General features: G+C 38.9%; 1 protein-coding gene and 2 pseudogenes across 1 annotated transcript in view; 2 read left to right on the forward strand and 1 right to left on the reverse strand.

The window, feature by feature from the left end:
• The window catches only part of LYPD5 (LY6/PLAUR domain containing 5), a 57,482-nt gene that overhangs the window by 35,321 nt on the left and 4,635 nt on the right, over positions 1–17,526 (reverse strand). The window lies entirely within an intron of this gene.
• LOC140593722 (vomeronasal type-1 receptor 4-like) lies at positions 1,188–2,147 on the forward strand (annotated as a pseudogene).
• Positions 5,297–5,787, forward strand: LOC112931235 (centrosomal protein of 19 kDa pseudogene; annotated as a pseudogene).

The raw sequence follows: 17,526 nt of genomic DNA on the forward strand, positions 1-17,526 counted from the left end.
TCTTCCTGGACAACCTGGTCCAATGTCATGCCACCTGGGATATAGTTGTCTAGTGCTATGGCTATGGACCAATACATGTCCTTTAACTAAAATGTAGAGGAGCAGTAAGTACAGAATATCAAAGCCCTCCAAAATTATTTTCTTTCTTCTTCAAACATTCCTCAAAGTTGTGCACATAATATCCTTTTAGGATATTTAAAGCCAACCTATATCTACTGTAATATTCTTTTACAATTATAGAATTGCTAGTTTTTCCCCTTTTGTCTTGACAATATTTACCAATGTTAGACTCATTTATATATCTTTTATATTTTTTGTCAATTATAGAGCTATTTTTATTTCTATTTCATTAATTTACTATATTGTATTCAATGATATCTTCCTTCTCCTGTCTTCAATAAAATTTTGCTAAATTTGTAGGTTAATTTAAAATTTTTTTCAGTTTAAAATTATTCCATAAAATCTGTTAAATCAGGCAGACTGATGGTGTTATTCATATCCTCTATATTTTATTAATTTTTGTGAACTGAGTGGCATTCTCAGATAGAAATCTGTTAAACTCCATCTTATTATCCTTATATTTCCTAAAGTTTTTTATGCATAAAGAGGCAGCTATCAATTCAAAATCCTACAGGGTCGAGCCATCAACATGAATAGAGATAGCTGGTTTCATGGAGGCTATTACAAATTATAGGGTGCCTGTCCCAGTCAATGGAGTTGACATTACCTAGCTTCAACAACCATTCAACATGGAAGAACACTGGACAGGAACATAGCATTTTCTTATTTTGAAAGACAAACAAAAGCTTCCAGATTGTTTAAAATTGACTTGTAACCTAAAATATTTAAACTACGGAGTGGGAAAAGGAAGTGAAATATCGGGGCTATTTTCTGGCATTGTGTAGCCTATGTTTAGAAAAATGTCATTCATAAATATGCATCCTAAATAAGTATATCCTAAATAAAATGCTAGAAAATCACATATAGGAGGAAGAGAACTAATTTACTCTTTCAGAGTAGTTTGAATCAATATTTGGATATCCAATAACATGAAATAGGATTTTGCAAATATGAATAAAGGTGAAATTTTTTAATATTGAATTTGCCGCACCTTAGTGATACACATATTCTTTCTCTCTAGATCATCTGGCTTTGAATAAAACAAACTCCGTCTGAGCATTGACACTATGGCTTCTTGTGAGTTGGTAATGGGGATTCTCTTCCTTTTCCAGACTGCAGTTGGGCTCCTAGGGAATTTCTTACTCCTTTATTTTTATATATTGACTTTGTTCACTAAACATACTCAGAGACCTAAAGATCTAATTCTTAACCAGTTGGCCTTAGCCAACTTTCTAGTTCTTTCTTCTAGGGGAATCTCTGAGGCACTGGCAGCTTTTTGTTTGGACTATTTCCTGGGAGAAGCTCTGTGTAAGATTACCTTTTATACTCATAGGGTGGCCCGAGGGGTTTCTCTCTGCACCACCTGCCCTTTGAGTGGCATCCAGGCTATCACTATAAGTCCTAATAATTCCAAATGGGCAGAACTCAAACTGAAAGCTTCTAAATTTGTTCAAACCTCCTGTTGTTTCTGTTGGATTCTTCATCTCCTGGTAAATATTGTTGTGCCAGTGAAAGTGACTCACCCAGAGAATACTATAAACATCACACACAGAAAATTTGGAGTGTGTTCTGTAGAAGGGTCTGATTCATCCATAGCCTCACTCTATGCATTCATCTCTACCTTCCTTGATATTTTGTGTTTGGGATCAATGGGTTGGGCCAGTGGCTCCATAGTGCTCTTCCTGCAAAGACATAAGCAGAGAGTCTAATACCTTCGCCACACCAGTCTCCCTTCCAGAGCTTCCCCAGAGACCACTGCCACTCACACTGTCCTGCTTCTGGTGAGCTCATTTGTCTCCTTTTATTTTCTATCCTCCGTCATATCACTGTATATGATTTGTGTTGTCAAACCAAGCCAGCAACTGGCGAACATCAGTACATTCTTGGCTGCTTGTTTTCCAGCTTTCAGCCCCTATCTCCTCATCAGTCGTGACATTCAAATCTTAAGAACCTACTTTGTCAGCTGTAAAATAAAAATCTCCAGGGATGCTCATTGGTTGAGCATCTGCCTTTGGTTCAGGGCATGATCCCAGGGTCCTGGGATCAAGTCGCACATCAGCATCCCCATAGGGAGCCTGTTTCTCCCTCTGCCTGTGTCTCTGCCTCTTTCTATGTGTCTATCAAGAATAAATAAACAAAATCTTAAAAAAAAAAACCACTCCAAATAGTCCCTTTACAAACAGCCACCACTCATTCAATAATTGTTTGAGTGCAAAATAGTCGACATCTGTAGGTCTAACTGTAGACTCATTTAAAAATTCATCCTGGTTATTTTTCAATGTGAGATTTCAGTCCTGTGATTTAATTTTCTAAATGCATTAACATTCTCATTGAATATTGCCTTCCAGTGCAACAAAATACATTTTATTTTCTGCAGAAACTGCATAATCCAAGAAAAAGGGGCTCACTTATGTTAACACTTGGTGTTACCGTAATGAGATGCCAGAGCCTATATAATAATTCTAATGAAAGGCCCACTTGATACTCTTCATGCCCTACCAGGCATGATTTGAATGCACTTTTAAAGGCCTCATCCTTTGGGTTGCCTGTGTGGCTCAGTCAATTAAGCGTCTGACTATTAACTTCAGCTTAGGTCATGATCTCAGGGTTGTGAGACTGAGCCCTGCGTTAAGCCTGGCACTGGGCTCTGTGCCTGAGTGTGGAGCTTGCTTGGGATTTTCTTTTCACTGTTTAAATCTTATTTATTTATTTATTTGACAGAGAGAGAGCACACACAAGCAGAGAGAGCGGGAGAGGGAGAAGCAGGCTCCCTGCTGAGTAGGGAGCCTGATGCAGGGCTCGATCCCATGACCCTGGGATCATGACCTGAACTGAAAGCAGCCCCTTAACCAACTGAGCCACCTAGGCGTCCCTGCTTGGAATTTTCTCTCTTCCTCTCTCTCTGCCCCTCACCCTGTTCTCTCTCTAAAAAGGCCTCATCCTTTAATATGGATCAGCCAAAGACCAGCAGGCACTTGAACAAACATTCTATCTGGAAAGAAAAACACAAAGACAAACAGGTGGTGGGGGAGGGTAGTAACATGCGGAACAAAAGCATATTAAGGAAATAGAACAAAGTTCTACAATTTGTAAGTAATATTGTTGATGAGATATAAAACTATTGCATGCATAAAGCAAGGGTAGAATGCTATTAAAATGAATGTTAGAAGACTAAAAAGACCTTTTGGGAATTAGGACCATGACAGAAGAGATAAAGTACTCAGCAGAGTGGTTGGAAGGTAATATGTCGCCACCTCTAGGAAATTGGAAGAAGGGAAAAGAACTTAGAAACAGAAAAATAGCAAAACATTCCTGGAGGTGAATATCTGAAAAATAGATAACCTTAGGAGAAAGAAATATAAACACAGAGAGGAGAATAATATCAAAGAAATTATACAAGATGGTTTGTTACATCTATTTACAGACTAAAAGGCCCATTTGTTTAATGGGAAACGAATTTAAATATGCCAATACCTAAATTTTAAAATATCAGAGAGAATAATACTCTTTAGCTCCATCCATGTCATTGCAAATGGCAACTTTTCTTTGTTTTATGGCTGAGGAATATTCCATTATATATATTTCACTCATATGTGGAATATAAGAAACAAAACAAATGAACATGGTAGGGGGAAAGAAAGAAAGACAAAGCAAGAAACAGACTCTTAACTATAGAGAACTGATGGTTTGTTTGGAGGAGAGATGGGCAGGGAGATGGGTTAAATAGATGATGGGTATTAAGGAAGGCACTTGTGATGGCCGCTGGGTGTTGTATGTAAGTGATAAATCACTGAATTCTACACCTGAAACTAAAATTATAATGTATGTCAACTAACTGGAATTTATTTATTTTTTAAAAGACTTTATTTATTCGTAGACACACACACACACACACACACACACACACACACACAGACACACAGGCAGAGACACAGGCAGAGGGAGAAGCAGGCTCCATGCAGGGAGCCCGATATGGGACTTGATCCCGGGTCTCCAGGATCACGCCTTTGGCCAAAGGCAGGTGCTGAACCACTGAGCCATCCCGGCTGCCCACTAACTGAAATTTAAATAAAAACTTGGAAAGACAAAAAAATATTGGAGAGAAATAACAGATTCCTAAGGATTCTGCAAAGCAAGCAGCAGGTCATATCCAAAGGGAGAAAAATCAAAATGGCTCAGATTTCTAAAGAGCAACATTGAAAACTGGAAGGCAATGAGCAATGCTACCAAACTTCTGAAATAATGATTTCTAAACTAAAATTGGATGTCTGTCACACTAAACTCTATTTAGAATAGAAAGATTTTCAGGAAGCCAAGTTCTCAAAAGGTTCTATTAATGGTTTTCCAGGAATTACTGAAGGCCAAAATCTCTAAAGTAAGCGAAAAAGAAGACAATATGAACCCCTGGAAACTGGAGATTCAACCCACCAGAAACGCTAATGAGATCTGTTCAATGGTAGAGAAAGAAAACCTAGGTTGACAGTTATACAGCCAGCCTAGAGATTACGCAGTTGAACTGGTGGCAGAGGAATGTATTGAAGAAGAAAATTAGGGATGCCTGGGTGGCTCAGTGGTTGAGCATCTTCCTTTGGCTCAGGTGGTGATCCCAGGGTCCTGGGATTGAGTCCTGCATCAGGCTCCCCCCAGGGAGTCTGCTTCTCCCTCTGCCTATGTCTCTGCCTATCTCTGTATCTCTCATGAATAAATAAATAAAATCTTTTTTAAAAAAGCAGAAAGTTAAATTGATAGAATTCATGACATGTTCTGTTGAAAATTTGGGAATGAATAAATAATTTGTATATGGAGAAGCCAAGCATATTAAAATACATTAATTCTAATTTGGGAAAATTAAAATTGGTATGAGAATAGCATTGTAACATGAAACCTCATATAACCCAGCAGTTAACAGTCATAATAGATAAACACTGATCATTTATTTAACCAAAATACATGTATTTAAGCTAGTGTGGAGGGGTTATTTGCTATTCTGTCAAATGCATCTCTAAATGATACACTGGCAAATATAATTGAAATATATAGTCTATCCCTGACCCCCAGGTGCAGTCTTGTGAGCTGGATCTGGGAGCTCCCTGTCTCCACCTCCACTTCCAGCAGAAAGTCATTATGTGACTAACACATTTTCATCAGATTTCCTCTGATTTACCCTGAAGTATATGTGAAAATGATGTGCCCTTCCAAGAAATGTGGAATTAGGTTCCAGCCTCAAGCTATTACCTTAATCTTTGAAAATGACATGAAGGGGAAGGTCACCAATGCACCCTGTGAGTCTGAAACTTTTCAAAGTTTTCAGATTGCAGCAGAGCTACTGAACAATTAAGGAATAATCCACAACACAAAATTTACCTAGAACAGGTATCACTGAGTCATCTAGAGAAGTTATTCATTTTTTTAAAAGGTTATTTGTTGGAGCAAAATCTGGCAAAAACAGTACAACAAATTTAACTGGAAACAATCATTGATCTGAAGGAAGACCTGAACAAACTAGATGACAAAGAACTTGCTGAAAGAAAGAGCATCATGGATGAACGTTTTGAGAAAAATCAGAAGAAGGATGATCCAAATTTTGTTTATGACATTGAAGTTGAGTTCCCACAGGATGAACAACTGCAGTCTTATGGCTGGGACACAGAGTCACCTAAGTTCTGATATAAAAAACTAAAAAAATTAATTGGGCTAGGAGAAAAATCTATGTTTATACAAATAAACATATATAAACATGTATAAAATATATAAACATGGTTCTAGAAAAATGTAACTGTACATGGTGGGTCATGTTTGGATCAACCATGTTACTTTTCAAAACCAGTATATGTGGAGTATCTACTATGTAGATGCATGAGGAATTCAGGGAAAATAGAATATTTGAATCTGCCTTTAAGGAGCTTATAATATAATTGGAAGATAAGTCAAAAACGTGTGAATAGCTAATTAACAGTATTAGACAGAAAAAAAGATTACAGCCAAATGCTTGATAAAAGTTAAAGAGGGTCAAAGGCTGGATTACCCTAGGGTAGACTAGTCAGGGAAGACTGTCCTTTAGTGGTGAGATGGGACTTTGCCTGGATCTAGAAATGGTAGTGTTTGGGTAGCAGTTTATATAGAATTCCAGATGACAGAACCTGGGATAATAAAAGGGGGAAGAGAGTAGTGGTAAAGAGATAGGGATTAGAACATTGTGTATGAGGGACAGTAAGCAATTTATAGCTGGATAAGATTGGAGGGCATATATGGTCACCAGATTACCTTGTATGCATTGTCTTTTTCTCCCTTCACAATTTTCTTGGCTATCTTATTCTTTCAGGCAAGATTCAGAATCAATTCATCAGACACTCCTTTCAAAAAAATCTGGAATTTTGAAAAATATTTACATTACTTTTACAAATAAAAAAATAAAATAAAAAATTAAAAAAAAACAAATAAGTAGGGGATTATTAGCATCTTTTCAATATAGAATTTTCCCATCTAGTAATATTGTTACATATGATATCCATTTATTGAAGGTTTATATTCCAAAGTGATCATAACAATGTTAATTAGCATTTGTTATGTACTATGGACCTGGCACATAAATCCTTGACATTTATTGTCTCATAATCCTCAAACTTATGACATAGGTAGTATTATCATTTTGGTTATATGAACAAAACAGAAACTCTTAAGCATTTAATATGCATTATGTCTTTATATGTATTTAGCTCTGTTTGTTATGTATATTATTTTGGTCTGTTTGTTATGTATTTAACCCTGGAGTAGAAGAGTAGCCCTGTAGAATGCCCTGCAGCTGCAGGTGGATATCATTTGATGAACAAAAGGGGAATTCCGCCCCTCCAGGATCAGGAAAATATATATACTAAAGACATTCTGAAACCCTGAAGTTCTTCCCATAAATAAATAGGTTTGTTTGCAAAATAGGAAATCTACCCATAATATATAACAACAGGCATTGCCAGGTTAGGCCTATTCATGAGTTTGGATCTACAAAGAGATCTTTTTTTTTTCATAATACATTTATTTTTTTTATTGGTGTTCAATTTGCCAACATACAGAATAACACCCAGTGCTCATCCCGTCAAGTGCCCCCCTCAGTGCCTGTCACCTATTCCCCCCAACCCCCCGCCCTCCTCCCCTTCCACCACCCCTAGTTCATTTCCCAGAGTTAGGAGTCTTTATGTTCTGTCTCCCTTTCTGATATTTCCTACCCATTTCTTCTCCCTTCCCCTCTATTCCCTTTCACTGTTATTTATATTCCCCAAATGAATGAGAACATATAATGTTTGTCCTCCTTCGATGGACTCATTTCACTCAGCATAATACCCTCCAGTTCCATCCACGTTGAAGCAAATGGTGGGTATTTGTCATTTATACTGGCTTAGTAATATTCCATTGTATACATAAACCACATCTTCTTTTTTTTTATTTTTTTTTTAATTTTTTTTTCTTCTTCTTCTTTTTTTTTAAAATTTTTATTTATTTATGATAGTCACAGAGAGAGAGAGAGAGAGGCAGAGACACAGGCAGAGGGAGAAGCAGGCTCCATGCACCGGGAGCCTGATGTGGGATTCGATCCCTGGTCTCCAGGATCGCGCCTGGGCCAAAGGCAAGCGCCAAACCACTGCGCCACCCAGGGATCCCAAACCACATCTTCTTTAACCATTCATCTTACAAAGAGATCGTTGTTGAACCAAGTTATATGTGTACAAATACATCTTTCATCTTATTATACTCTTTAATTGGAAGAAATTCTGTTTTCTTCAAGAAAAATTAGTATTCATTAAATAAAGCTATAAACATTAAAAAAGGAAATATACTTGGCAATATGAAGAATGGTAAAAGATGGGATCAGAGAAGTGGACAGGGCAGATCATGAAGGAGATTATTGCTATGCAGACCATCTTTAAGAGTTTTTCATTTGGCTCTCATTCTTTTTTTTTAATTTTTATTTATTTATGATAGGCACAAGTGAGAGAGAGAGAGGCAGAGACATAGGCAGAGGGAGAAGCAGGCTCCATGCACCGGGAGCCCAACGTGGGACTCCATCCCGGGTCTCCAGGATCGTGCCCTGGGCCAAAGGCAGGCGCTAAATCACTGCGCCACCCAGGGATCCCTTGGCTCTCATTCTGTGAAAGCATTTTTTGAATGGTTACTTCATTCTGTTAACTGGTATACAGCTGACCTATGGTAACTGAGTTTTTATTTTGTAATGATTATCCGATCCTCACTTCCTTCAAACTCATCCAGCTCTGATTTCCCATCCTAGATGCCTATTCTTGTCATCTACAACACTTTCTGGAAGCAAATGCAAAGTTCACATACTGGAATCTGTATTTACTCTACCAATTTAAAGCATAAAGAAATTTAAGAAAATAGAGGCTTACAAAATCATTGAATGTACTAGAGGAAAGAGCTCTAGACAGAACTTTCAGGAATGACTCCAAGTAAAAGATGACCAAACTGGAGATACTATTTCTGTAATAGATTTCTGTCACAGACAGGGAGGATGGGATGTCATGAGGGTACCAGTGGACAGTCATGTTCAAGACCGGACACTATAGCTAAATCTAGGCATCAGAATCTTTTGTCACTGACACTCATTTGACTTTTAACATTTAGTAGCTAAAAATTGGAAATATAGCCATCTGTAAATCAGATAATTATTTTCACAACTTTGACAGAGCAATCAGCAGGAAAATAACATGTCTACCTTCTATCCTCCAAACATCAGCAAAATTTTAAGAGAACTTTAATTTAGATTTAAAGAGGGATGCCTGGGTGGCTCAGCGATTGGGCATCTGCCTTCAGCTCCCGGCGCCATCCCACTCTGGGGTGGAGTCTCCAATCGGGCTCCCTCTGGGGACCCTGCTTCTCCCTCTGTCTGTGTCTCTGCCTCTCTCTGCGTGTCTCTTGTGAATGGATGAATAAAATCTTATTAAAAATGTTTTTAAAAATTAGATTTAAAGGAAGTTTTTAAGAGAATTTTAAAAATGTATTTCACTTCTACAAGCTTAGCTAGAAAAGGAACTGGTAAATTTATATTTTTTAAGCATCCTCCATTTCAGAAAGGCACACAAAAAAGAGAGAGTGGATTGATCCTGAAAGTCAATTTACTGTATCCATTAAAATAATCAAGAAAAGCCTATTCAAGGAACCAAGTATGAATGTTACAAAGTCTGGTAATATAATTCACCATATAAATCTTGAAAGTAAAAATTCAGGTATATATCTCCATAGAGTATTAAAAATTTTTTTAAATATTTTATTCATTTATTCATGAGAGACAGAGAGAAAGAGAGAGAGGCAGAGACACAGGCAGAAAAAGAAGCAGGCTCCATGCAGGGAGCCCAATATGGGACTCGATCCCAAGACTCCAGGATCATGCCCTGAGCACAAGGCAGATGCTCAACTGCTGAGCCACTCAGGTGTCCCATCTTTTAAAAATATCTCAGTATAGTTGACATAGTATTCTATTAATTTCATGTGTACAAATCAATTATGGTGATTCAACAATTTTATACAACCCAGGGCTCATCATGGTAAGTGTACTCTTAATCCCTTCACTTACTTCACCCATCTCCCCACTCATCTCCCCTCTGGTAACCATCAGTTTGTTTTCTGTTTTTTGGTTTCTCTTTTTGGTTTTTTTTTTTTTTTTTGGTTTGTTTTCTTTTGTTTCTTAAATTCCACACATGAGTAAAATCATATGATATTTGTCTTTCTCTGGCTTATTTTACTTAGTCTTATACCCTTTAGATCCATCTGTCATTGCAAATGGCAAGATTTCATTCTTTTTTGTGGCTGAGAAATATTCCATTATATATAGATGCAATCTCTTCTTTTTTTTTTTAATTTTTATTTATTTATGATAGTCACAGAGAGAGAGAGAGAGAGGCAGAGACATAGGCAGAGGGAGAAGCAGGCTCCATGCACCGGGAGCCTGATGTGGGATTCGATTCCGAGTCTCCAGGATTGCGCCCTGGGCCAAAGGCAAGCGCCAAACCGCTGCGCCACCCAGGGATCCCGATGCAATCTCTTCTTTATTCACTCATCTGTTGATGAATGCTTGGGCTGCTTCTATAATTTGGCTATTGTAAATAATGCTCTAATAAATATAGTGGTGCATATATCTTTTGTTTGTTTGTTTTTTGGTTTAGTCCATCAGTTTACCAATGACTTTATTTATTTTTAAAGTTTTATTTATTTATTTTTATTTTTTTATTGGAGTTCAATTTGCCAACATATAGCATAACACCCAGTTATCCCGCCAAGTGCCCCCCTCAGAGTCCATCACCCAGTCACCCCAACCCCCCCACCCACCTCCCTTTCCACTACTCCTTGTTCGTTTCCCAGAGTTAGGTGTCTCTCATGTTTTGTCACCCTCACTGATATTTTCACTCATTTTCTCTCCTTTCCCCTTTATTCCCTTTCACTAATTTTTATAATCCCTAAATGAATGAGACCATATAATGTTTGTTCTTCTCTGATTGACTTACTTCACTCAGCATAATACCCTCCAGTTCCATCCATGTCTAAACAAATGGTGGGTATTTGTCGTTTCTAATGGCTGAGTAATATTCCATTGTATACATATGCCACATCTTCTTTATCCATCATCTTTCGATGGACACCGAGGCTCCTTCCACAGTTTGGCTATTGTGGACATTGCTGCTATAAACATTGGGGTGCAGATGTTCTGCACCTCATCTTTGTGTCTTCACTGCATCTATATCTTTGGGGTAAATCCCCAGCAGTGCAATTGCTGGGTTGTAGAGCAGATCTATTTTTAACTCTTTGAGGAACCACACAGTTTTCCAGAGTGGCTGCACTAGTTCACATTCCCACCAACAGTGCAAGAGGGTTCCCCTTTCTCCACATCCTCTCCAACATTTGTTGTTTCCTGCCTTGTTAATTTTCCCCATTCTCACTGGTGTGAGGTGGTATCTCATTGTGGTTTTGATTTGTATTTCCCTGATAGCATGTGATGCGGAGCAATTTCTCATGTGCCTCTTGGCCATGTCTATGTCTTCCTCTGTGAGATTTCTGTTCATGTCTTTTTCCCATTTCATGATTGGATTGTTTGTTTCTTTGCTGTTGAGGTTGGTAAGTTCTTTATAGATCTTGGATACTAGCCCTTTATCTGATAGGTCATTTGCAGATATCTTCTCCCATTCTGTAGGTTGTCTTTTAGTTTTGTTGACTGTTTCTTTTGCTGCGCAGAAGCTTTTTATCTTGATGAAGTCCCAATAATTCATTTTTGCTTTTGTTTCTCTTGCCTTCATGGATGTATCTCGCAAGAAGTTGCTGTGGCCAAATTCAAAAAGGGTGCTGCCTGTGTTCTCCTCTAGGATTTTGATGGAATCTTGTCTCACATTTAGATCTTTCACCCATTTTGAGTTTATCTTTGTGTATGGTGCAAGAGAATGGTCTAGTTTCATTCTTCTGCATGTGGATGTCCAATTTTCCCAGCACCATTTATTGAAGAGACTGTCTTTTTTCCAATGGATAGTCTTTACTGCCTTGTCGAATATTAGTTGACCATAAAGTTGAGGGTCCACTTCTGGATTCTCTATTTTGTTCCATTGATCTATGTGTCTGTTTTTGTGCCAATACCACACTGTCTTGATGATCACAGCTTTGTAGTACAACCTGAAATCTGGCATTATGATGCCCCCCGGCTCTGGTTTTCCTTTTTAATATTCCCCTGACTATTCAGGGTCTTTTCTGATTCCACACAAATCTTAAGATAATTTGTTCCAACTCTCTGAAGAAAGTCCATGGTTTTCTGATAGGGATTGCCTTAAATGTGTAAATTGCCCTGGGTAACATTGACATTTTCACAATATTAATTCTGCCAATCCATGAGCATGGAATATTTTTCCATCTCTTTGTGTCTTCCTCAATTTCTTGCAGAAGTGTTCTGTAGTTTTTAGGGTATAGATCCTTTTTTACCTCTTTGGTTAGGTTTATTCCTAGGTATCTTATGCTTTTTGGTGCAATTCTAAATGGGATTGACTCCTTAATTTCTTTCTTTAGTCTCATTGTTAGTGTATAGAAATGCCACTGATTTCTGGGCATTGATTTTGTATCCTGCCACACTGCCAAATGGCTGTATGAGTTCTAGCAATCTTGGGGTGGAGTATTGGGTTTTCTATGTATAGTATCATGTCATCTGCAAAGAGGGAGAGTTTGACTTCTTCTTTGCCAATTTGAATGCCTTTTATTTCTTTTTGTTGCCTGATTGCTGAGGCTAGTACTCCTAGTACTATGTTGAATAGAAGTGGTGAGAGTGGACATCCCTGTCATGTTCCTGATCTTAGGGGGAAAGGCTCCCAGTGTTTCCCCATTGAAAATGATATTTGCTGTGGGTTTTTCGTAGATGGCTTTTAAGATGCTGAGGAATGTTCCCTCTATCCCTACACTCTGAAGAGTTTTGATCAGGAATGGATGCTGTATTTTGTCAAATGCTTTCTCTGCATCTATTGAGAGGCTCATATGGTTCTTGTTTTTTCTCTTGTTGGTATGATCTATCACATTGATTGCTTTACCAGTGTTGAACCAGCCTTGCATCCTGGGGATAAATCCCACTTGGTCATGGTGAATAATCTTCTTAATGTACTGTTGGATCCTATTGGCTAGTATCTTGTTGAGAATTTTTGCATCTGTGTTCATCAGGGATATTGGTCTATAATTCTCTTTTTTGGTGAGGTCTTTGTCTGGTTTGGGAATTAAGGTGATGCTGGCCTCATAAAACGAGTTTGGAAGTATTCCATCCCTTTCTATCTTTTGGAACAGCTTTAGTAGAATAGCTATTGTTTCTTCTTTAAATGTTTGATAGAAGTCTCCTGGGAAGCCATCTGGGCCTGGACTTTTGTGTCTTGGGAGGTTTTTGATGACTGTTTCCAATTTTCTCCCTGGTTCTCGGCCTGTTCAGGTTTTCTATTTCTTCCAGTTCCAGTTTTGGTAGTTTGTGGTTTTCTAGAAATGTGTCCATTTTTTCTAGATTGCCTAATTTATTGGCATATAGCTGCTCGTAATAAGTTTTTAAAATCATTTGTATTTCCTTGGTATTGGTGGTGATCTCTCCTTTTTCATTCATGATTTTATTTTATTTTATTTTATTTTTTTACTTACAAATTTATTTTTTATTGGTGTTCAATTTGCCAACATATAGAATAACACCCAGTGCTCATGCCGTCAAGTGCCCACCTCGGTGCCCATCACCCCCCCCACCTCCCCTTCCACCACCCCTAGTTCGTTTCCCAGAGTTAAGAGTCTTTCATGTTCTGTCTCCCTTTCTGATATTTCCCTCTCATTTTTTTCTCCTCTCCCCTTTATTACCTTTCACTATTTTTTATATTCTCACTCATGATTTTATTAATTTGAGTCTTTTCTCTCTTCTTTTTAATAAGGCTGGCTAATGGTTTATCTATCTTATTAATTCTTTCGAAGAACCAACTCCTGGTTTTGTTGATCTGTTCCACAGTTTTTCTGGTCTCTATTTCATCGAGTTCTGCTCGAATTTTTATTAACTCTCTTCTTCTGCTGGGTGAACGTTTTATTTGCTGTTCCTTCTCCAGTTCCTTTAGATGCAAGGTTAGCTTTTGTATTTGAGTTCTTTCCAGTTTTTTGATGGATGCTTGTATTGTGATGTATTTCCCCCTCAGGATTGCTTTTGGTGTATCTCAAAGATTTCGAAAGGTTGTATCTTCATTCTCATTAGTTTCTGTGAATCTTTTTAATTCTTTTCTAGTTTCCTGGTTGACCCTTTCATCTTGTAGCAGGATGGTCTTTAACCTCCACGTGTTTGAAATCCTTCCAAATTTCTTCTTGTGATTTAGTTCTAGTTTCAAAGCATTATGGTCTGAAAATATGCAGGGGACGATCCCAATCTTTTGGTATCGGTTAAGACCTCATTTGTGACCCAGTATGGTCTATTTTGGAGAAAGTTCCATGTGCACTTGAGAAGAACATGTATTCAATTGCATTTGGATGTAAAGTTCTGTAAATATCTGTGAAATCCATCTGGTCCAGTGTATCATTTAAAACTCTTGTTTCTTTTGAGATGTTGTGCTTAGAAGATCTATCAATTTCAGAAAGTGCTGTGTCGAAGTCTCCCAGTATTGCTGTATTATTATCTAAGTATGTCTTAGCTTTGTTTATTAATTGATTGATATACTTGGCAGCTCCCACATTAGGGGCATAAATATTCATGATTGTTAGACCCTCTTGTTGGATAGATCCTTTAAGTATGATATAGTGTCCCTCTTCATCTCTTACTACAGTCTTTGGGATAAACTTTAATTTATCTGATATGAGGACGGCTACACCTGCTTTCTTTTGAGGACCATTTGAATGGTAAATGGTTCTTCAACCTTTTATTTTCAGGTTGTAGGTGTCCTTAGGTCTAAAATGAGTCTCTTGTAGACAGCAAATAGATGGGTCTTGCTTTTTTATACAGTCTGAAACCCTGTGCCTTTTGATACGATCATTTAGCCCATTCACATTCAGAGTTACTATTGACAGATATGAATTTAGTGTCATCATGATACCTATTCAGTCCCTGTTTTAGTGGATTGTTTCCTTGGACTTCCTCTTTCTTTTACAGAGTCCCCCTTAATTATCTTGCAGAGTTGGTTTGGTAGTCACATATTCTTTCAGTTTCTGCCTGTCTTGGAAGCTCTTTATCTCTCCTTCTATTCTGAATGAGAGCCTTGCTGGATAAAGTATTCTTGACTGCAGGTTCTTCTCATTTAGGACCCTGAATATATCTTGCCAGCCCTTTCTGGCCTGCCAGGTCTCTGTGGAGAGGTCTGCTGTTAACCTAATACTTCTCCCTATAAAGATTAGGGATTTCTTGTCTTTTGCTGCTTTAAGGATCTTCTCTTTATCTTTGGAATTTCCAAGTTTCACTATGAAATGTCGGGGTGTTGAATGGTTTTTATTGATTTTAGGGGGGATCTCTCTATCTCCTGGATCTGAATGCCTGTTTACCTACCCACGTTAGGGAAGTTCTCAGCTATGATTTGTTCAAATACACTCTCTGGTCCTCTGTCCCTTTCAGCGCCCTCTGGAACCTCAATTAAACGTAGATTTTTCCTTCTGAGGCTGTCATTTATTTCCCTTAACCTTTCCTCATGATCTTTTGTTTTTCTCATTTTTCCTCAGCTTCCTTCCTTGCCATCAACTTGTCTTCTATGTCACTCACTCGTTCTTCTACTTCATTAACCTTCATCGTTAGGACCTCCAGTTTGGATTGCATCTCATTTGATTGATTTTTAGTTTCAGCCTGATTAGATCTAAATTCTGCAGTCATGAAGTCTCTTGAATCCTTTATGCTTTTTCCCAAAGCCACCAGGCTTTATAATTGTGCTTCTGAATTGGCTTTCTGACATCAAATTGTAATCCAAATTCTGTAATTCTGTGGCAGAGTACTATTTCTGATTCTTTCTTTTGTGGTGAGTTCTTCCTTCTAGTCATTTTGTTCAGTGCAGAGTGGCTAAAAACAAGTTGTACTGGAAAAATGAAGGAAAAGGGGAAGAAATAAAGGGGGGGGAACAAACAAACAAAAACAAAAAAACAAGGAGGGGTATCCCCTGATTCTATATACTGTAAGTCCCTCGACTTCCCCTGGAGCTTTCCAGTGCTGTGTGGTCACGAACTTGCTCTTCCCCTGTCCTTCCAGCTGGTCTTCTGGGGGAGGGGCCTGCTGTGCTGATTCTCAGGTGTGTGCACGTGGGGGAGCTGTCCCACCCCATGCCAGGTGCATGGTTCAGTGGGAGATGTTTATCCTGTGTGGCTTCTGCTCCCTGGCAGCCCCGCTCCATCCCAGGCACAGGGTGACACCAGGAGGAACAACAACAGTGGCCGCAGACAGCTCTCCAGCCCTGGAGTCAGCTCCAGCAGTAACTAATGCAGTCTCCCAATCTGCAGGGGCCTGGATGCTCTGGTGGGCGGGGGGCGCTGACCTGCAGAGCTCGGGGCGCCCGGCAGCAGGAGCATCCTCGCTGTCCTGTGTCCTCCTGGCCTCTGCCTGTCCCAGGGGAGCGCCAGATCTTGGGCTGTGTGCCCCGGCGCCTTGGGTTCCGGGGCCTGCGCTGCTGGAATCGCACTCCCGGGGAGCCCCAGCACTTTACTGAGCTCACCCGCAGTGTGTGGCCTGCTCTCCCCTGGGGGTGCACTGCCTCTGTTAGTGACCCCGGGGACCTGGGGGTTCCACTGCCCCTTCTGGGATCCTACCCTAGTTCCCTGCAAGCACCTTTCCGTCCAGGAAGATTGGTACACTCCTGCTTCTCCGGGACTGGGGTTTCCTGTCCTGGATGCTCTTGCCACCTGGCCTTAGCCCAGCTCCTTGTGGGGACTCCTCCCCCTTGGATGCTTCTTTGTTTGTTTATTTGTTTATTTATTTATTTCTGTCTTTCTACCTTGATAGAAGCACGAACTCTTCTCACTGTAGCATTCCAGCTGTTCTCTCTTTAAATCTCAGGCCGAATTCGTAGGTTTTCAGGATGATTTGAGAGTTATCTAGGTAAGTTGGTGGGGACACATGACTTGGGGACCCTGCTCCTCCACCATTTTGCCCTGCCCTTTGCGTATATCTTTTTGAATTAGTGTTTTCATATTCTTTGGGTAAATACCCAGTAGTGGAATTACTGGATCATATGGCAATTCTATTTTTAATTTTTTGAGGAAACTCCATACTGCTTTCCACAATGGTTGCATCAATGTGCATTCTCACCAACAGTGTATAAGCGTCCCTTTTCCTCCACATCCTCATCAACATGTGTTGTTTCTTGTATTTTTTATTTTAGCCATCTGACAGGTGTGAAGTGATATCTCATTGTGGTTTTGATTTGCATAGCTCTGATGATGAGTGATGTTGAGCATCTTTTCATGTGTTTGTCGTTCATCTGTATTTCTTCTTTGGAGAAATGTCTGTTCATGTCTTCTGCCCATTTTTAATTGGTTATTTGGTTTTTTGATGTTGAGGTGTATAAATTCCTTATGTACTTTGAATACTAACCCTTTATTGGGTATGTCATTTGCAAACATCTTCTCCCATTCAGTAGGTTGTCTCTTAGTTGTTTTTGATGATTTCTTCTGCTGTGCAGAAACTTTTAATTTTGATATAGTCCCAATAGTCTACTTTTGCTTTTGTGTCCCTTGCTTCAGGAGACATATCTAGAAAAATGTTGCTATGACTGATGTCAGATTATGCTCTCTTCTGAGATTTTAATGGTTTCAGATCTCACGATTATATATTTAATCCCTTTTGAGGTTTTTTTTTTTTGTGTGTGTGTGTGTGTGTGTGTGGTGTAAAAAAGTGGTCTAGTTTCATTGTTTTGCGTGTAGCTGTCTGGTTTTCCCAAGGCTGTTTTTTTTAAAGACTTTATT

Source organism: Vulpes vulpes, chromosome 1 (genome assembly GCF_048418805.1).
Source record: "Vulpes vulpes isolate BD-2025 chromosome 1, VulVul3, whole genome shotgun sequence".
In the NCBI taxonomy this organism is placed as follows: domain Eukaryota; kingdom Metazoa; phylum Chordata; class Mammalia; order Carnivora; family Canidae; genus Vulpes; species Vulpes vulpes.